This window comes from Rhinopithecus roxellana, chromosome 18 (genome assembly GCF_007565055.1).
Source record: "Rhinopithecus roxellana isolate Shanxi Qingling chromosome 18, ASM756505v1, whole genome shotgun sequence".
Taxonomy (NCBI): Eukaryota; Metazoa; Chordata; class Mammalia; order Primates; family Cercopithecidae; genus Rhinopithecus; species Rhinopithecus roxellana.
In genome coordinates, this window is record NC_044566.1 from 17,230,710 (window position 1) to 17,253,213 (window position 22,504).

Sequence of the window (22,504 nt, forward strand, 5' to 3'; positions counted from 1 at the left end):
GTGTCTGTTGGCTGCATAAATGTCTTCTTTTGAGAAGTGTCTGTTCATATCCTTTGCCCACTTTTTGATGGGGTTGTTTGTTTCTTGTAAATTTGTTTGAGTTATCTACAGGTTCTAGTTATTAGCCCTTTGTCAGATGAGTAGATAGCAAAACTTTTCTCCCATTCTGTAGGTTGCCTGTTCACTCTGATGGTAGTTTCTTTTGCCGTGCAGAAGCTCTTTAGTTTAATTATATCCCATTTGTCAATTTTGGTTTTAGTTGCCATTGCTTTTGGTGTTTTAGACATGAAGTCCTTGCCCATGCCTATGTCCTGAATGGTATTGCCTAGGTTTTCTTCTAGGGTTTTTATGGTTTTAGGTCTAACATTTAAGTCTCTAATCTATCTCAAATTAATTTTTGTATAAAGTGTAAGGAAGGGATCCAATTTCAGCTTTCTACTTATGGCTAGCCAGTTTTTCTAGCACCATTTATTAAATAGGGAATCTTTTTTCCATTTCTTATTTTTGTCAGGTTTGTCAAAGAATCAGATCATTGTAGATATGTGGTATTATTTCTGAGGGCTCTGTTCTGTTCCATTGGTCTACATCTCTATTTTGGTATCAGTACCATGCTGTTTTGGTTACTGTAGCCTTGTAGTATAGTTTGAAGTCAGGTAGCATGATGCCTCCAGCTTTGTTCTTTTGGCCTAGAATTGTCTTGCCAATGCAGGCTCTTTTTTGGTTCCATATGGACTTTAAAGTAGTTTTTTTCTAATTCTGTGAAGAAAGTCATTGGTAGCTGAATGGGGATGACGTTGAACCCTATAAATTACTTTGGGCAGTATGGCCACTTTCACGATATTGATTCTTCCTATCCATGAGCATGGAATGTTTTTCCATTTGTTTTTATCCTCCTTTATTTCATTGAGCAGTGGTTTGTAGTTCTCCTTGGAGAGGTCCTTCACATCCCTTGTAAGATGGATTCCTAGGTATTTTATTCTCTTTGAAGCAATTGTGAATGGGAGTTCATTCATGATTTGGCTCTCTGTTAGTCTGTTATTGTTGTATAAGAAAGCTTGTGATTTTTGCACATTGATTTTGTATCCTGAGACTTTGCTGAAATTGCTTATCAGCTTAAGGAGATTTTGGGCTGAGAGGATGGGGTTTTCTAAATATACAATCATGTTATCTGCAAACAGGGACAATTTGACTTCCTCTAGGAACACTTTTACACTGTTGGTGGGACTGTAAACTAGTTCAACCATTGTGGAAGACAGTGTGGCGATTCCTCAAGTATCTAGAAGTAGAAATACCATTTGACCCAGTCATCCCATTACTGGGTATATACCCAAAGGATTATAAATCATGCTGCTATAAAGACACATGCACACGTATGTTCATTGTGGCACTATTCACAATAGCAAAGACTTGGAACCAACCCAAATGTCCATCAGTGACAGACTGGATTAAGAAAATGTGGCACGTATATACCATGGAATACTATGCAGCCATAAAAAAGGATGATTTCACGTCCTTTGTAGGGACACGGATGCAGCTGGAAACCATCATTCTCAGCAAACTATTGCAAGAACAGAAAATGAAACACCGCATGTTCTCACTTATAGATGGGAATTGAACAATGAGAACACTTGGACACAGGAAGCAGAACATCACACACCAGGGCCTGTTGTGGGGTGGAGGAGGAGGGAGGGATAGCATTGGGAGATATACCTAATGTAAATGAAAAGTTAATGGGTGCAGCACACTAGCATGGACACTAACATGGCACATGTATACATATGTAACAAACCTGCACGTTGTGCACATGTACCCTAGAACATAAGTATAATTTAAAAAAGTAAAATAAATAAAGTAAAAAAAATAAAAAAAATGTTAATTTGTTATGATCAAATAGGTTTTGTTCCTGGGAAGCAAGTTTGGTTAAACATATGCTAATAGATAAGTGATTCAGCACATGAATATAATTAAAAACGAAAGCCATATGATGATCTCAACAGATGTGGAAAAAATTTATTTTAGACTTTATGTCATCGATTGAAAAAAATGTATGCCTTACGCATCATTAAAAAGAATAACCCCTGCAAATTAGACTGTGTTATTCATGACTTGCAAAATGCATCAAGATTTTAGAAGTGTTAAAAATGTAAGGTAATTTAGATATTATAATCCGTAAGATACAGTATTTCACTTATTTTGTTATACATATTATCTTTCACAATGGTCTTCTTCCTAACAAATTCAATGTCATTCAAAATTCTGTAAGTGTACTTTTAACTGTGACTCTTAATATAGTGCCGCTGGTACATTTTGTGCTAGCATATGAGGTAATATAAGTGTAAGTCCTAAAGTCACACACTACCTTGGCAGAGATCCCCACTCACAACTTCTTAGTTATATGACCTTGGCAAATTACCTAATATCCATAAGCTATTATTTCTTTATCTATAAATATGGACATAATATTATCTATTTGCAGAATTGTTCTGAGGATGAAAAGATGATTGCTAGCTTCAAAATGAGACGTATTTGCTCCTCTGATACATGAAAAAATTGTACGTAAGTCTTTGAGTATGGAAAGTGTTATTAAATACTTTCCAAATACAACTTCAAATTCCATATACTCATTCCTAATAGTTATCTGCCAGAGATGCTCCTGTGGGTTCTCCTTTCAAAACTCAGTTATCATAAATTGCAGCCTCTACCTGACTTTACTCTCATAGAATTTCTCTCATCTCAATATGCTGACCTGCTCTGCGGAGTTAAACTGAAAGAACTATTAAAATTATTACATAGATATAGAGAAAAAAACACACTCATGATTGGGTAACAGATTATCTCATAAAAGTTGGGGGGTTTCATTTATTGTTTGTTTCAGCACAATTGAAAGTGTCCTTATTTTGAGTTTTTAATTAAAAGGTCAAGAGGCATACACTCTAATAATAAATTACTCTATCATTTTTGGTATGTAACTTTGGAATTCAAAGACTGAATGAGATGGCTATACTCAAACTTCTTCTGTTTCTATCCACTTATATAAATAAGTTTTGTCAGTACTTACACTTAGAAAAAGGCAAACTAAGAAGAGTATTAATGCTAAACGATGTTTAACTTTAGAGATAAGTAACATCCATCTTAGTACTCACAAACTAACCAAAAAAGTTCCATTATTATTGTTTCTAATACAACTTTACTTTTCATGACTAATATTTATCAAATGTGTAATATATGTAGTTCTGAGCGACTTTCGCTTATAAGGAATATAGTGATAACTCATATTTAAAAATATTTTTATAGTTTCAAAATGCTTTCTGCAATCGGATATGCTACCGTTGCACCACGAGGCCCTTCAAAATCCTTTCTAGCTGTTGCAATAAATTATGAGGGTGTTTACTTGAGCACAAAACACATAATACATTAGGAAAAACCTTTTTGAGGCTAGTGAAATTGAAATATTATATTAAGGAAATAAAGTGATGGGAAATATTTAAGAATGTGAAAGAAGAGCTTGTTTATTGTTCTAATGATAATGGAGAGTATCAAATTGCTTGGCATTTCATTGACATAACATACCCTTAGCCTCCATTTTTAAAATTTGTAATGCTACTATTTCTAATATGCCAGAAATTTAAATTTTTTTCTCTATTCACATATGATAAAAATTTAGATGCCAGTTTAAAAAACTAACTGAAAGGAAATATTTTAATAAGTCTTTTGGAGTGTATATCAACAAAAATGTGAAAACCACTAATGTAGATAATAATACCTAACATCTGTTGCATTTTTTTCAGTTATTAATTTCAAAAATGTAAATGTTTAGGCCAGGTACGGTGGCTCACACCTGTAATCTTTGGGAGGCTGAGGCAGGCATTCACCTGAGGTCAGGAGCTCCAGACCAGCCTGGCTAACATGGCGAAACTCCATCTCTACTAAAAGTGCAAACAGCCAGATGTGGTCGTGGGCACCTGTAATCCCAGCTACTTGGGAGGTTGAGGCAGGAGAATCGCTTGAAATGGGGAGGCGGAGGTTGCAGTGAGCTGAGACTGCACCACTGCACTCCCGCCTGGGCAAAAAGAGTGAAACTCCATCTCAAAAAAAAAAAAAAAAAAAAAGAAATGTAAATGTTTTATCTCATTTATTTCTTGAAAGAATTTTGTCATTCTCATTTAATAGATGACAAAACACAGGGGTGGTAAGTGAAGTAATTTGCCGAAACCCATACAGCTCATAAAATGCATGTATGAATCCAGTACTGGGATTGACTTCAGAGTACTCAGGCTTTGTGATGCTCAGTCCTTATGACTCTCAACATTTATGATGCACTTCCTTAGAGAGGATTACACTTAGTAAGTACGAAGTAAAAGGCATTCACTATTTTAATTATCACTAATAGTAATGATAGTAATGAGTGGAAGTGTGATCAATAAAAACTGTTAATTGTAAGATTAATCTTGGCCCAGTGCAGTGTCTCATGCCTATTATCCCAACACTTTGAGGGGCCAAGGAGGAAGAATCACTTGAGCCTCAGAGTTCGAGGTCAGCCTGGGCAACATGGTGACATGTCAACTCTACCAAAAACAACAACAACAAAAAAATTAGCCAGGCGTGTTGGTGCAGGCCTGGTGTCCCAGAACTTTGGGAGACAAGACAGGTAAATCGCTTGAGCACAGGAGTATGAGACCAGCCTGGGCAACATGGTAAAAACCCACTTCCACAAAAAATACAAAAAACTAACCGGGGATCGTGATGCATACCTGTAGTCCAAGCTACTTGGGAGACTGAGGTGGGAGGATCACTGAACCCAGGAGGCTCAGGGGCTGCAGTTACTTGTGATGGTGCCACTACACTCCAGCCTGGGTGAACAAACTTTTCTGGTGTTTCATTATATATGTATATGTATATATATGTATATGTAGATATGAATATATCTCTCATATATATCATTGCAGATGTAATGTGTATAATTATATATAATAATCATATATAGTTATATATAATAATATATAATAATATATAATTATATCTAATAATCATACATAGTTATATATAATAATCATACATAATCATATGTAATTATATATAATAATTATATATATAATTGCAGAAGTTAGGCAATAACAGATAACCCAAACAAATTCATTAGATAAATAATTGAATGGATGAATGCCTTAATAAATGAACAACTCCTAATATGCGTTTTCATTATTATATGTCATTTTCCTTGGTATCGTCACAGTATGTGCCTTGTGTTCAGGTTACCTTTTTTCACTATCACTTAGATATATGCAAGGGCTGAACGATACAATGTATCTCACCATCTTCGAAAGTGAGACATGATAAAATATATTTAATGTGCTTTTTAGGATAAAGTAACCTTGGATTTATTTTTTGTCATTATACTGATGCATTTTTTTTTTCTAGTGGTTCTTTATATTGGCCCATATTCCTTCTGGTATCTAGATACCAAATGAGTATCTTGCTTGGCTTTGCATAATTAATCTGTGGCTACAGCTTTGGCAAAGTTAAGGCACAGAGGACAATTCTCTTAACGGTGCTTGTATCTTTTTCCCAGTACTTATTAAAATATTTTCTAAAATTACAAAACTAATGCATATTGTTTGATTAAGATGTTAAATTTTTTCATGAAGACATCAAAGGAAGTTTTGTTTAATTCAAATCTCCAGTATGTTTGGAAATTGCATGACCCTGCGTGAATAACAATATATATGTGTCAGCAATTGAAGAACTCAGATAATTCCTGTAATAAAGATATATATTTAAATGTTCTTAAACTGCGTTTCTCAAATTTACTTGATTATACATCACCACTTAGAATTTAATGGACAGAAATTGAGACAAAAATTTTGTATTGCTACAAGCAATGTAAGAATTTGGAAACTAATTAGACCCAGCAACTCCATTATTGGTTTTTTCCAAAGGAATATAAATTGTTCTATCATAAAGTCACATACATCCATATATTACTCACAGCACTGTTCACAACAGAAAAGATATAGAGTCAACTTCTATGCCCATTAATGGTATAATGGATAAAGAAAACGTACACATGCACTGTGGAATACAACACAGTCATAACAAATAATGAGATTGTGTCTTTTGCAGCATCATGGATGCAACTGGAGGCCATTTTTTCAAGTGAACTAACTAATGCAGGAAAAGAAAACCAAATACCACATGTTCTCACTTAGTGGGTGCTAAACGAACATTGAGAACACATGGACACAAAGAAGGGCACGAAAGACACCAGGGCATAATTCAAGGTGGAGAGTAGGAAGACGGAGAGGATTGAAAAAAACTACCTATCAATACTATGCTTATTACTATGAAACAATGTGTATCGCGAACTCCTGTGATATGCAATTTGCCTGTGTAATGAGCCTGCACATGTACTATTTAACCTTAAATAAAAGTTAGAAAAACAGAAATAAAATTAAACATTCCTAAAAATCACTAAATAAACCTCTTTGGTAAATAGAAAAAAATGTAATTTGTCTTTATATATAAATCATTAAAATAGCAAATACCTACTGATCATTTGCTATTTGCCAGAGGACTTCTAGTTTCTGGAGGTCCAGCAATTAAACAAAACAAACAAAAATTACTATCTAAAAAACGTTTTAAAAAGGTAAGCAGGCCAGGCCTGATTGCTCACGCCTGTAATCCCAGCATTTTGTGAGGCTGAGGCGGGTGGATCACTTGAGGTCAGGAGTTTGAGACTAGCCTGGCCAACTTGGTGAAACCCCATCACTACTAAAATTACAAAAATTAGCTGGGCTTGGCCGTGTGCACCTGTAGTCCCAGCTACTCTGGAGGCTGAGGCAGGAGAATCGCTTGAACCTGGGAGGCGGAGGTTGTGAGAGGTGACAACATACTAGCAGCCCTCGCTCTCCGTGCCTCCTCGGCCTCGGTGTCCACTCTGGCGGCGCTTGAGGAGCCCTTCAGCCTCCGCGTCCACTCTGGCAGTGCTTGAGGAGCCCTTCAGCCTGCCATGGCACTGTGGGAGCCCCACTCTGCGTGGTCGAGGCCAGAGCCATCTCCCTCTGCTTGCCGGGAGGTGTGGAGGGAGAGGCACAAGCGGGAACCACGGTTGCCCATCGCACTTGTAGACCAGCTGGAGTTCCAGGTGGGCGTGGGCTCAGTGGCCCCACACTTGGAGAGGCTGACTGGTGCCGCAAGTACCGAGCAGTGAGGGGCTTAGCACCCGGGCCAGCAACTGCCCTCTGCTCCGTGGTGCCTGGTCCCATCAATCACCCACGGGCGGAGGAGTGTGGGTGTACAGCATGGGACTAGCGGGCAGCTCTGCCTGCGGCCCTGGTGCGAGATCCACTAGGTGAAGCCAGCTGGGCTCCGGGGTCTAGTGGGGACTTGGAGAAACTTTATGGCTAGCTAAGGGATTGTATATACTCCAATCAGCACCCTGTGTCTAGCTCAAGGTTTATAAATACACCAATCAGTACTCTGTGTCTAGCTCAAGGTTTGTAAATACACCAATCAGTACTCTGTATCTAGCTAACCTAGTGGGAACTTGGAGAACTTTCTGTCTTGCACTCTGTGTCTAGCTAAAGGATTATAAATGCACCAATCAGCACTGTGTCAAAATGGACCAATCAGCTCTCTGTAAAATGAACCAATCAGCAAGATGTGGGTGGGGTCAGATAAGGGAATAAAAGCAGGCTGCCCAAGCCCACCAGGGTCAATTTGCTGGGGTCCTCTTACACACAGTGGAAGGTTTGTTCTTTCACTGTTTACAATAAATCTTGCTGGTGCTCAGTAATTGGGTCCATGCCAGGTTTAGGAACTGTAACACTCACTGTGAAGGTCTACAGCTTTACTCGTGAAACCAGCGAGACCATGAACCCACTGGGAGGAAGGAACAACTCCAGACGGGACACTTTAAAAGCTAGAAGTAACACTCACCAGGAAGGTTTGCAGCTTTACTCCTGAAGTTGGCGAGACCACAAACCCACCAGAAGAAAGAAATTGCAGACACGTGTGAACATCTGAAGGAACAACTCCGGGCACACCATCTTTAAGAGCTGTAACACTCACCGCGATGGTCCGCGGCTTCATTTTTGAAGTCATCCTGACCAAGAACCCACCGATTCTGGACACAGTTGCAGTGAGACAAGATGGCCCCACTGCACTCCAGCCTGGGCAACAGAGGGAGACTGTCTCAAAAGACCAAAACAAAACAAAGTGGTAAGCAATACAACCAGGGAGCTTCAAAGATGTAAATAATGATGTTGCTTTTCACAAGGAAATAAAATATTTTACTACGAATCACATATGTGTAGCTCTGTGACCTTTAGCAGCTTCATTAACATCTCTAGCTTTGGCTTCTACCTCAAAGAGGTGTGCAGCAGAGTAAATGCATGAATACATACAAACAACACAGAAATGTGCCCTGCACATTGTGAGTCTGAGGAAGTTCTGTTATGGTGGTGGTGATTACTGAATTCTGGAATATAATAATCTCTTTTATGTTCTCTTTGAAGCTTGAAGGCACAAATAACTTATTTAATCCCACGTCAATTTATATTTCAAAACATACTCTCTTTTTTATGGAATGTTTGGTATGTGTGGAGTAGATGAATTAATATTTTAATAAAGTTTAAAAATGCATCTTCCTAACTGTGCCTGCATGAATACATATTACTTTGCATCTATGTATCTATGTGTATCACCTATTTATAGATATATGCATGTATAGATCTACCTACCGATCATTAATCTATCCCTATCTGTTTGTATGATATAACTGAGTAAGCCAACTTAAGAATATAGTTTGATATGCTTGTTGAAACACTTTTTGAAGATTCAAGAGAACCGTATGAAATCCCTTTTCTTTGTGTCTGTTCATATTTTAAAATCTGTGAACTTTTACTTGTTTTTCTGTCATGGAGCTAAATAATAAGCCAGAGATTGCTGTTGTGGGAAACATAATGTCTGCGGAGCCATTTAGCAGGGTAAGGAAATCACCTGTGGCTAGTCTGAAGTTTGTTCCTGAAATAGACTGGGATCTGTCATCACCTGCCTGATGTGATAGAGGCCCAGCAAATCCTTTTATCTCATCTGTGCTACTGAGCAAAGCTTTGTTTAACCATGATGAAAAGCGGTCCCAGGGTAAAAGGGAAATGGGTTTCCTGCAGAATCAAAACATCCAAATGACCACAAAAAGTGTATGGAGGTAAACATCATTTTTACAATATTGCTTTATAGCAGATTATGGAGCTCACCTTGTGTGCCACAGACTCCATGGGGGAATTAAAAAGAAACAGTTTCGACTTCCAAGGAAGTCCTATCGGAGTAACACAGCTAAAACTGTTGCTGGAAGTAATCCCTGAACAGAGCTTGAAATCACATTGCTTTAAAGAACAACAACAAATATAAACCAGTAAAAAAAAAATTGGCACAATTTTCTACAATATATTTATTTTAGATAATAAAAGTACCTATTTTATATTCCAAGTATATCTGTATTATAACACTGTGTTTCTTCAAAGGAATGATAAATCAATTTACTTTTAACAATAGCATATATTAAGGTAACATCTCAGGAATAAAAATAGAGATGTTAGGTATTCAAGTAACAGTTTTAAAAAATCATATTTTATGGATTTATTTTTCATGATTTATTAAACAATGTAAGAAATCCTCTATGTTATTAGAATATTGACAATTAAAATTTCTGAATTTCTGTGTGTATATGTGTATGTGTATGTGTGTATTTCTAGACTTACAGAGAGTAAGCCAATAGATGATAGTCAAAATTAACAACAGGGCTTAAATTATGCAGATAAGAAAAATGTTGCAATATTATGATAACAAAATAAGAAAGTTAGCACAAGTCATTACATTATGGTGTTAGTGTAATTCTAATTAATGAAAATATGCTGTCCTTCTTAGACTTTCTCTAATTTATGCCTTGTATTATGTATTGTTTCCCCCACAATTATTATTATGCAAATAAAGTAATCATTTGCTAATATAATCATAGTCACATGTAGACTGGAAAATTAGGCCAGGCTTGGTGGCTTACACCTGTAATCCCAGCACTTTGGGAGCTGAATTAGGTGGATCACTTGAACCCGGGAGTTCTGGGCAACATGGCAAGACCCCATCTCTTCAAAAAATACAGAAATTAGCAAGCTGTGGTGATTTAGACCTGTAGTCCCAGCTACTCGAGAGGCTGAGGTGGGAGAATCGCTTGATCCCAGGAGATTAGGCTGCAGTGAGCTATGATCATACCATTGCACTCCAGCTTGGGCTACAGAGTGAGATCCTATCTCAAAATGAAAAAAAAAAAAAAGCAAAAATTAACATAAAAGAGTCTCCAAAAGAAAGGTTACTGTAACCGTTTTTTAATGTATAATTTTTAGCAGCTCATAAGGTAATTAGCATTAAATCTTTTATAATATTTGATTTTATAGAAATAGAATTATATTTGCTATCTATAGTGCAAAAGATAAATTTATAGAAAACAATTGTATTTGGAAAATGAGATATAATTCAATTGTAAAGATGATTTTCTTTGCAATAAAACAAATAAATATGATCAGTAATTAAATTGTATTATCAATAAAATTGAAATGAAAACATGCTTTTCTGAAAGTCAAAACATAAGACTGACCACCTCTATAGTTGTCCTAAGCCAACCTACAGTTGTCCTAAAGTTGACTTAGGTCAACTACAGAGAAGTAATGGTGCAAGTAATATGAAATTAATAAATTATGAACATGTTATTATTTTTATTTATCTTATTTGTTTTCTCAAAGGTCTGTTCCCTAAAGTTAAAGGCTGTGTTGGAGCATATGTTCATGAATGGGTCTTGACAAGTGACACATCTTTAGGGCATGAGGCATGGAAACAGCTATTTGTGGTACAATATTCATGCACAAAATTAAAGATTTGTTTTGTCCTATTGAACTAATACCCACACAAAAAGGTGTCATTTTCAATATTTCTCTTCTTTTTGCAAAAGTAGGGGTGAGAAATAGATCCTGGTAGTTGCTCTGATGTTATCAATCAGGGTTTAACTAGAGAAGCAGAGTTTATATATACACAAAATATTCACAAAATGTATATTCTAAAATATGCTCTTACATTGATTTGATATATGTTATATTAGTCAAAAACCAGTTATAGATTATGCCTACACTCAAGGGGAGGAAACTGTTGAAGTGGGCTCCTAGAGTGTGTTCACAGTATCTGATTACAGTATTTGAAAGATGAAGTAACAATTGAAAAACTGACAGGCATGATTTCTCCTACACCTTAATGGCTACATCTTCAATGAATGATTCATCTCTTCCAGGGTTCTCACTATCACACTACATAATTCAGACCTCCCAACTTACAATCTCACATGAGTTTTTAATGGATGATTATTTCCACATTAATGACATTCGTCTTGTTTTTCATCCATTTTGTTCCAATAACTAGGTTTTGTGAACTCACTATTCTATTCCTTTTTTTTTTTATCGATTTTTAATCTGTACATTTTATTATACGCTGTTTATAACTTTTAGATGGGCCCCTTTTGTTGAATTCACATTTATCAGAAATATGGTACTCATTGAAAATGGTGAATAAAATCAGAAGAGATACATCTAACTCGTTATTGTCTCTTTTTTGTTCTTCCTCTCTTCTCCCTATTTCCCCTTTCTATCCCTCTTCTCTCCCCATCTCTGTCGGTCTCTTTTTTTTTTACCCCCTCTTTCACTCTCTTTAAAATCAGAAGTGACCAGGCACTGTGGCTCACCCCTGTAATCCCAGCACTTTGAGAGGCTGAGGTGGTGGAAAATCTGCGGTCTGGAGTTTGAGACCAGCCTGGCAACTCTGTCTCTACTAAAAATACACCAATTAGCCACGTGTGGTGGTAAGCACCTGTAATCTCAGCTATTTGGGAGGCTGAGGTAATAGAATCACTTGAACCTGGGAGGCAGAGTTTGCAGTGAGCCCAGATCGTGCCACTGCACTCAGCCTGAGTGACAGAGTGAGACTCCATCTCAAAAATAAATAAATATACAAAAAAAAAAAAAAAAGAAAATCAAAAGCAACATTTTAAAACAAGGAAATCTGCAAAATAAATATTGGATATTTGTATTATATATAGACTTTAGATAAATAAATAAATATGTATGAAAAGATAGCCATCAATCTACAAACCAAATTTTGAATGTTGAAATAATCAATTTTGAGCATTATATCCAAATAGCTATTAGCTATTTCAGGTCAAATATTAATAATCATAAGTTTCAATATAAGAAGTTTCTTCTGCCAAAAACTTTCCCGCCTCAAACAGAATTACCTGTCTCGCCAAATGTTACACAGTTTGTTGCTGAAACACTAGGAATTTGGACTAGTTCCCATTGCTCACAGCACAGAAAGTCAATCAATGCGACAGAAAGTATGGTCAGGGAAGAAGGCTTTATTTGGATGCCGCAGCCAAAGAGAATAGATTTGGTTCAAATTTGTCTCCTCAACTGACTAAAATTTGGGGTTTACATACAATAGCAAAGAAAAAATGTAACTGTGTGAGAAAACAGGTATTAGGGAGGAGTAGGGAAGAGAAGTTGGTCCATAGGAAGCAGGTGATCAGTTAGGCAGTCACGACAAGTGAGGGATCTGGCATCTCATTGTATAGATGAAGTGATCTGTAAGTTTCACTTCTTTGATACTGTCTGAGAAGCCTCTATGTTCATTTAACAAACTGTACACATAAGGTATGTGGAACAGTTGGCCCAGTTTCAAACTGACAGACTGATCTTCCTATAACACAAATATAAGCATTCCAGAATCATGTGTAAATTTGTTGAATAGCTCCCATTGCCCGTTGGTGTGAAATTCAAGTGTCTTCAAGAACACCATAATACCCTTTTTGATCCAACTCCTACCTTCATTTATATAGCTGAAGCTCCCTTCCTTTCTGATGTACACAAGATATTACATGCTTTGTTGCTTTCTCTTGCCTCTGGGTTCCTAGGCTTGTAATCTTTTTTTAACAGGAACAGGCTGACTCTCCATATATTCTTGAAAATATTCATGATCCCCACCCATATAGCTTTTAGAACTGTGCCATAGAAGAATTGATAATAATTTTACACTAAACATTTATAAATACATGTTGAAGGTAAGAGAAAATTATAGTCCCTGATTATTCTGCCTTGCTGAACAAATTATTTCACTATGATAAAATATTATAGAGAAAAAGTTGTTGTACACAATGGTATTAGGACATTTTGTGTGTGCTTGTAAAAAAAAACAAAAACAGACATCATGCAGGTCGTGTTCCTATACTATATATTTTACCTTTGTTTTATTATAGTATTGAGAGATTCAATATTAAACATTAAAGGGTGTTAGTTGATTTTGACAAATGTTATAAGCAGGTACAGATTCAGCATGCCCCCTTCATTTTTACTGTCTTTTCCCTCCTTTTATTTAGTTTGTAATATTCACTTCTGTCTGACAAAGATAGTTGTTCAGAACACACGGTCAATAACAGGAAGTTCCAGATAAACTGTACCATAACTGTAAGCTTGTCATATTTTCTCATAATTATGTGGTCATCCTGCTGAGAAAAGCACTTGCTTGGGAATGCTCATTACATTTCTTTTGACCAAGGCTGCTATTACACCATTCCCATCGTTGTTGTGCAGGATACCATAAGAGGATCTGAGTTCTTACTGCAGATGCTGTTACTAGCTTGAGGGGAAAATATATTTTTTAAGTGTTGCAAATGGTCTGTTTCTAAAGAAATCTAAGAAAAGACATTTGTTTTTCCTAAGCACTCAGTACACGTCGTGTATCAGATTTATGGCTGCTAAACATACTTGTTTATTAAGAGTATATAGCTATAGGTATTCACATTAATAAATTGAGAAATACAATTTATTGAATGTTTACTTTGAACAAAGCATGATTCCAGGCATTAAGGGAATAAAATTCTGCATAATACATAATGTCTTTTATTTAAGAGACCACAGTCTATTAAGGATTTGTGTAAACACACCCTCTAAAGCCTCAGAACCTTAATGTTGTAAATTTTTAATTGAGACAAAAATTATTAGAAAAAAATGAATAAAATTAGAGAGTATTAGCTAAATATATTAGAGTATCAACAGTATTAATACCTCCTTAATGTCTTTAATATTTTATCATTCATGTTTTTGTTAATTATGTAATTATAATAGTAAATATATAAATATAATATTTATTCTAAAAATCACAAAGCATTTTAATCTTCACAGTTGAATGCTGCAACTGAGCTTATAGTTCATCGTTTTTGCCTTTTCTTTGACTGAAAGAAAGCACATTAAAGTAGTTCACAGATCTTCTCTGATTTGACAGGGTAAGTTGATAATAACCAAGAGCCATAATACTTTGTGGAGCTACATCATTACAGAATTGTAGAGCATCCAGATTTTTCCAAATAATCTTATAACTGAAGTTATGCTCTCTTGCATAGTCTCAGGCTATGACATCTAATTCTTTACCCACTAGCCATATGTGGCTGATAAATTAAAATTTTAGGATATTAAAATTAATTTTCTCAGTTTTACCAACTACTTCTTCAAGTACCCAATGAGTATTTGCACTTAGTGGATACCATGTTGGGCAAGGAAGACAAAATATTACATTGCACAGAGTTATATTGAATAGTATTGTTCTAAGGTATTTTGATATCAATGAAATAGTTTTAAAGGGAAATGGCAAAATAATTATACAATTGCACATAACAATTAAGACACAATGATCTAATAATTTGTATCCAGAAAGTGATTAGAAACATAAAATATATTTTATATATGAAAAAGAAACTGCTAATACCATTTTAAATGAAAATACCCTCCTCTTATGTTCAGAAATCATCAAAGGCTGGCTATAAAGACAGGTGCTCCAATATTTACAGCATAATTTGTACATTTCATGACCTATTGATGTTATTTTGACTTTCATTTCATGTAGGATGTTTCTTCTTTTGACATGCCATATGCATTTAAAAAATTATCCCAGAGAAGTACTTACAGAATGATGTGGGAGTATCTCTGAGGACCCTCTCCAAAAAAGGTAACTGAAGAAAATTATGTAAAAAGTAACTTAGCTAACACAATTTATTGAATGAAGAAACATTTACTCTGTAGTGACCTCTAAATATCGGTAAAAACAATAATATTTTGTGACTCTCTCTAGCTCTTGGTTTAGTAGTTATAGTATTTCTTCAAGAGGAGCAGGCCATCAGTATTTCTCATCTACCTAACCTCCTTGTTGAATATTTTCTTTATGAGACAAAAGTGGCTAAGACAAGTATGGCTTTCCTCCTCCCCATATACCCCTAATGGGAAGGAAGCTTTTCTTCAAGTGTGATAAGAGAGACATAGTAGGCCCTGATCACCTTTCAACCAGATCTCTCATAGGACAGAGTTTCTACACCAGAGAAACAAGCTGTAAAGAACAGAATCTATTGCCGTCACTAGATATAAAGGACTGTTGTTACTCCATAAGAAGCAGCTGCCATCACTACGCATGTTCTGGAGCAGTTTTGCAGAGATTCTGTCTAGGGTGAAAGACAAACTGTAATACCAATGAGTTACATAGGTCTTTATATAAATTGGTGGAATAACTAAAACTTTAACAACAACAATAAAACCCACAGAGGAGATAACTAAAAAGAGCCCTCTTATGATCAGAAGAACATCAAAGTCTGGCTATAAAGACAGGTGCTGCAAAGAAGCATAAGTTTAATTGAATCAGATGGTGGAACAACTTATTCCTTGATGTATTGTCACAAATATGAGGGCAATCATCTGGAGATTAGTGGAGGACAATAACTGGGTGTGATACAAATTCTTAAATTCTGAATAAGGAGCTCAAGGAAAGACACAGTCAGTGAGATCCCAGTTAAAACTATTGCCATCCCTTCAGGTGGGAAAATTGTCAGAGTGACTGTACACATGGCCAAGCCTACATAGCTTGAGTAGTGACATGAGTGGGTGCACTCTTTGGTGGTAACAGACTTTATGAAATAGTCCAGCCAATTCACCAAATATAAACAAAAGTACAAAAAGACATCGATCTCTGGGAGGAGGGATCAGTATCCAGAATGTTATTCAAGTGGTTCGGTTTCCAAGATTAAATTTAGGGACATGCAAAAACACATAAAGGGAGATCCATGGAGAGCAAACAAAAGTGAGCACTAGGAACTGCCTATTACAGGGCACAAGTGTTGGAAGTAGAAGACTGTTGCCAAACAAGTCATTGTAAACATGTTCAAAGAACTAAAGAAAACCATGCTCAAAGAAGTAAAAACAGGTGTGAAGGCAAACACATGTTAAATAGGGAACATCAATAAATATAGAGAAATTTTAAAATTTTAAAAGTTTAAAATTTCTCTATAAAAGGAAGAAAATAAACTAGATTTGAAAAGTATAAAGACTGAAATAAAAAAATTACTAGAAGTGTTCAACACTAGTTACGAGCTGGCAGAAAATCAGTTTGAAGACAGATTGACAGGGATTATGCAATATGAAAGATGGAGAGAAAGATAGTAAAGAAAAACACACAGAACTCAGAGAAATGTAGTACACTGCTAACACACCAGCATAAACACAATAGAAGAAAAAGGAAGGAGATAAAAGAGCAGAAAAATGTTAAATAATGCATTAAAACTTTCCAAATTTGATTAAAAAAAAACCATTAATTTGTACATCCAAAGAAGCACAGTGAGCTCCATGTTGGATAAGCATAAAGTGATCAACATCAAGACACATCCTAATAAAAATATTGAAAGCCAAATTCAAACAGACTATCACAAAAGTAGTAAGAGAAAAATGACATATTTTATACAAATGAACACTAGGAAGAAAAATCACTGATTTCTTAACAGAAACGGCGGAGGCCAGAAGGCAGTGGAATAATATATTCAGAGTCTTCAAAGAAAGAAAAAAAGTCAAACAAGAATATTTAGCACAATTAACCAAAATGACGGCAAAATAGTGATATTCCCAGGCAAGCAAAAGTTGATAGAATTTATTTTAGCAGATACGTCATAAAGCTTTTCAGGCAAATATCAAGTGGCCTAAAGCAGTAATTTTTATTCAGCTGAAATACAGCATTAGAAAAAGTAATTGTGTAGGCAACATTAAATGCTGGCTAGAATATAAAATAATATAATTAGATTTTTTCTGTTTTTTTCTCTTAACTGACTTCAAAAAATGCATAAACCTTAGTTATGATGGTATTGTGCCTATATTACATAGAAATTTAATGTATTTGAGCATAACAGCACAAGGAGTTGAAATGGAGCAATGTTTTATTAAAGTGAGAAAGTGACAACAATGGAAATTTGAATCCACAGATATTCAGAGACCTGGGAATTCTGAATGAGAAAATTAATGTAACAATTCTATACGTATGTTCCTATTCTCTTCTCTTATGTTTCAAAGACATAAATATATATGTAGCAATGCTTGCAGCAATGCATTTTGGGATGTGTATTAGTCTGTTTTCACTCTGATAAAGACATACCTGAGACTGGGCAATTTACAAAAGAAAGAGGTTTAATGGACTTACAGTTCAACATGGCTGGGGAAGCCTCACAATCATGGCAGAAGGCCAAAAGGAGCAAGTCACATCTTACATGGATGGCAGCAGGCAGTGAGAGAATTTTTGCATGGAAACTCCCTCTTACAAAACGATCAGATCTTGTGAGACTTATTCACTATCACGAGAATAACACAGGAAAGACCTGCCCCCATGATTCAATTGCCTCCCACTGGGACCTTCCAACAACATGTGGAAATTTGAGATGAGATTTTGGTGGGAACACAGCAAACCCATATCATTCTGTCCCTGATCCTTCCCAAATCTCGTGTCCTCATATTTCAAAATCTATTGTGCCTTCCCAACAGTCCCTCAAAGTCTTAACTCATTTCAGCATTAACTCAAAAGTCCACAGTTTAAAGTCCCATCTGAGACAAGGCAAGTCTCCTCTGCCTATGAGCCTATAAAATTAAAAGCAAGTTAGTTCTCTTCTAGATACAATGAGGGTACAGACATTGGGTAAATACAGCTATTCCCAATGATAAAAATTGGACAAAACAAAAGGGCTGCTGGTTCCATGCAAGTTTGAAATCCAGTGAAACAGTCAAATCTTAAAGCTCAAAAATGATCTACTTTGACTCATGGTCTCACATCCAGGTCATGCTGATGCAAGAGGTGGGTTCCCATGGTCTTGGACAGGTCTGCCTCTGTGGTTTGCAGGGTAGAGCCTCCCTCCTGTCTGCTTTCATGGGCTAACATTGATTGTGGCTTTTCCAGGCACATGGTGCAAGTTGTCAGTGGATCTACCCTTCTGGGATCTGGAAGATGATGGACCTCTTCTCACTACTCCACTAAGCAATGTCCTAGTAGGGACTCTGTGTGGGGCTTTGATCACACATTTCCCTTATGCACTACCCTAACAGAGGTTCTCCATGAGAGCACTGTCCCTGCAGCATACTTGTGCGTGGACATCCAGGCATTTCCATACATCCTCTGAAATCTAGGCAAAGGATCTCAAACCCCAGTTCTTGACTCCTGTGCACTGTTAGGCTCAACAGCATGTGAAAACTGCCAAGGCTTGAGACTTGCACCCTCTGAAGCAACAGGTTGAGGTCTATATTGGCCCCTTTCAGCAATGGCTGGAGTGGCTGGGATGCTGGGCACCAAGTCCCTAGGCTGCAAACAGCACAGGGATACTGGGTCTGGTCCATGAAATCACTTTTTCCTCCTAGGCCTTTGGGCCTGTGATAAGAGGGGCTGCCGTGAAGACCTCTGTCATGCCCTGGAGACATTTTCCCCATTGTCTTGGGTGTTAACATTCAGTTCCTCGTTACTTATGCAAATTTCTGCAACCAGATTGAATTTCTCCTCAAAAATGGGATTTTCTTTTCTATTACTTTGTCAGGCTGCAAATTTTCTGAACTTTTATGCTCTGCTTCACTTATAAAACTGAATGCCTTTAGCAGCACCCAAGTCACCTCTTAGATGTTTTGTTGCTTAGAAATTTCTTCTGCCAGATATCCTAAATCATCTCTCTCAAGTTCAAAGTTCCACAAATCTCTAGGGCAAGGGTGAAATGCCACCAGTTTCTTTACTAAAACATAACAAGACTCACCTTTGCTCCAGTTCCCAACAAGTTCCTCATTTTCATCTGAGACCACCTTAACCTTGACTTTATTGTCCATATTGCTATCAGAATGTTGGGTGAAGCCATTCAACAAGTCTCTAGGACATTCCAAACTTTCCCACATTTCTTGCCATCCTTTTCACCCTCCAAACTGTTCTTACCTCTGCCTGTTACCCAGTTCTAAAATTGCTTCCACATTTTCAGGTATTTACATCAGTGCCCTACTCCTGGTACCAATTTACTGTACTTGTCTGTTTTCATGCTGCTGACAAAGACATACCTGTGAATGGAAAATTCACGAAAGAAAAAGGTTTAATGGACTTACAGTTCCACGTAGCTGGGGAAGCCTCACAATCATGGTGGAAGGCAAGGAGGAGCAAGTCACATCTCTCATGGTTGGCAGCAGGAAAAGAGAGAGCTTGTGCAGGGAAACTGCCTCTAACATAACCTTCAGATTTCATCAGACCTATTAACTATCATGAGAACAGTATGAGAAACAGCTGCCCTCATGATTGAATTACCTCCCACCAGGTCCTTTGCACAATATGTGGGAATTTAAGATGGGATTTGGGTAGGGACACAGCCAAAGCATATTAGGGTATAATTTATGTAGACCTAATATTTATAACAATAATAGTGCAAAATAGGAAGAAGAAAATGGAAGCATATAAAGTTGCTATATCTCACTGGATAAAACTAGTATAATTCCAAAGTAGATTTTCATGAGTAAAGATAAATATTTTATGCTCCCCAGTAACCAATGGGAAAATAAAACAAACACATAGTAAAATTATTAACAGAATTCTAAGATTAAAAGAGGAAATACCTAATGTGTCAGAAGGCAGTAAAGGAATAAGAGAGAAACAAGAGCTGCAAAAATACGAGATATGTAGAAAACAAAAAGCAAAATAACAGGGGTAAATCCAACAATATCTAAAACAATATTAAATATTAATGAATTAAACAAGTTAATAAAAGGCTGATATTGATCAATAAAATGCATTAGAGAGTTTAGAAATAAATGCTTAAATTTATGATCCATTGTTTTCCAGCAAAGGTATGAAGACAATTCAATAAGGAAAGGATAATCTTTAACAAATATTTGGCAAGTTTATATATACATGCCAAACAATGAAAATAAGCCCTTACCTCACACAATACTTAGGAATTGCCTCAAAATGGATTATAAATTCAAGTGAAAAATCTAACATCATGAAATTATTTCAAGAAACTTGGGAGTAAATCTTTGTGGCTTTGGCTTACACAACATTTTCTTAAATGTTTTACTGACAATGATAGCAACAAGGACAGGTAAAAATTACCCAAAATGTGTTTTACAACCAAAAATGTGGCATAAATATTTTTAACTAATATATTTTATAAGGAAGTATTCTCCAACATATATCGTGAACACTTAATAACTCAAAAATACAATGATAATCCAATAAAAAGTGGAAAAATTATATTTTAATTGCTGGTTCTAGCTTGTTTCTAGTTATTGGTCAGTTCCGAAATTTATTTCTTCCTGGTTCAATCTTGGTAGTTTTTGTGTCAAGAAATTTATCCATTTCTTTTAGGTTTTTCAATTTGTTGGCGTATAGTTGTTCATAATGATCTCTAACAATCTTTTATAGTTTTGTAGTATCAGTTGCAATGTCTCTCTTTTTCTTTCTGATTTTATTTTATAACTATCTTAGTCTAGTCAATAATGTGTCAATTTTGTTTATCTTTTCAAGAAAACAAGTTTTGTTTGATCATCTGCATGTTTTTCAGCTTTTGCTTTCTTTAGTTCTGCTCTGATCTTTATTATTTTCTTCATTCTAGTAATTTGGGGCTTTGTTGTTGCTTTTCTAGTTCTTTTGAAGTTCTTTGCTAGGTTGTTTCTTTAAAATCTTCCTACTTTTTTGATGTATGTTTTTTTTTTTTTTTAACTTTTAATTTAGGCTCGGGGGTACACATACAGATTTGTTGTACAGGTAAATTGCATTTTGTGAGGGTTTCGTGTACAGATTATTTTCATTCAGGTAATGACCATAGTACTCTACAGGTGGTTTGTTAATCCTAACCCTCCTCCAACATTCCACCCTAGAGTAGGTCCTGGTTTCTTTCATTCTCTTATTTGTGTCCATATAAACTTCCCTCTTAGTACTATTTTCACAGTATCTCATAGAATTTGGTGTGTTTAATTTCTTTACATTTAATTCAAGAATTTTTTAAATTTATTAACTTCTTTATTGGTCCATTGGTCGTTCAAGAGTATAATGTTTAATTTCAACTTACTTATACAGTTTCCAAAGTTACTTTTGTTTTTGATTTGCAGTTTTATTTCTATTGTGGTCAAAAAATACTTGACATAATTTTGATTTTTAAAAATCTATTGAAAGTTGTTTTGTGGCCTAATATATGGTCTGTCCTGGAGAATGTTCCATGTGCTGAGGAGAAGAATGTGTATTCTGCAGCTGCAGCTGTTGTATGTTATGTCCTGTAAAAATGTCTGCTAGGTCCATTTTGTCTGCAGGGCAAAATAGATTTAATATTTCTTTGTTGATTTTAGATTATTTATAATGCTTATCTTTAAATGCTGAGAATGAGGTGTTGAAGTTTTCAATTACTGTATTGGAGTTCATCTCTCCACTAAATCTAATAATATTAGCTTATATATTATAGATATATAGCTTCCACATATATTTACTTTTTATATCTGGTGCTCTTGTGTTGGATGCATATATATTTATAATTGTTATATTATCTTGCTGAATTATTCTTTTTCTCATTATATGATGACTTTCTTTGTCTCTTTTTACTGTCTTTGCCTTAAATTCTGTTTTATATGCCATACATGTAGCTACTCCTGCTCGCTTTTTATTTCTATTTTCATGGAATAATTTTTTCTGTCTCTTCACTTTCAGTCTATGTTTGTCCATACAGGTTAACTGAGTTTCTTACAGGCAGTATGTAGTTGGTCTTGTTTTTATTTTTTAATTCATTCAGCAAATCTTTATGGTTTAATGGGGAAATTTTTTTGCACTGAAGTTTTTTATTTATAGACGAGGACTTACTTCTGTTATTGTTTTGTGTTTGGTGGAGATGTAAATTAGTATGGCCATTATAAAAAATAATACAGACGTTTTTCATAGAAAATATAAATATCACTACCATATGATCCTGCAATCCCACTGCTGAGTAAACATGCACAGGAAATGAAATCAGAATGTCAAATAAATATGTGAACTCCCATGTTTGTTGCAGCACTATTCACAGTCACCAAGATATGGAATCAAGCTATGTGTCCATCAGTGGATGAACGGACAAAGA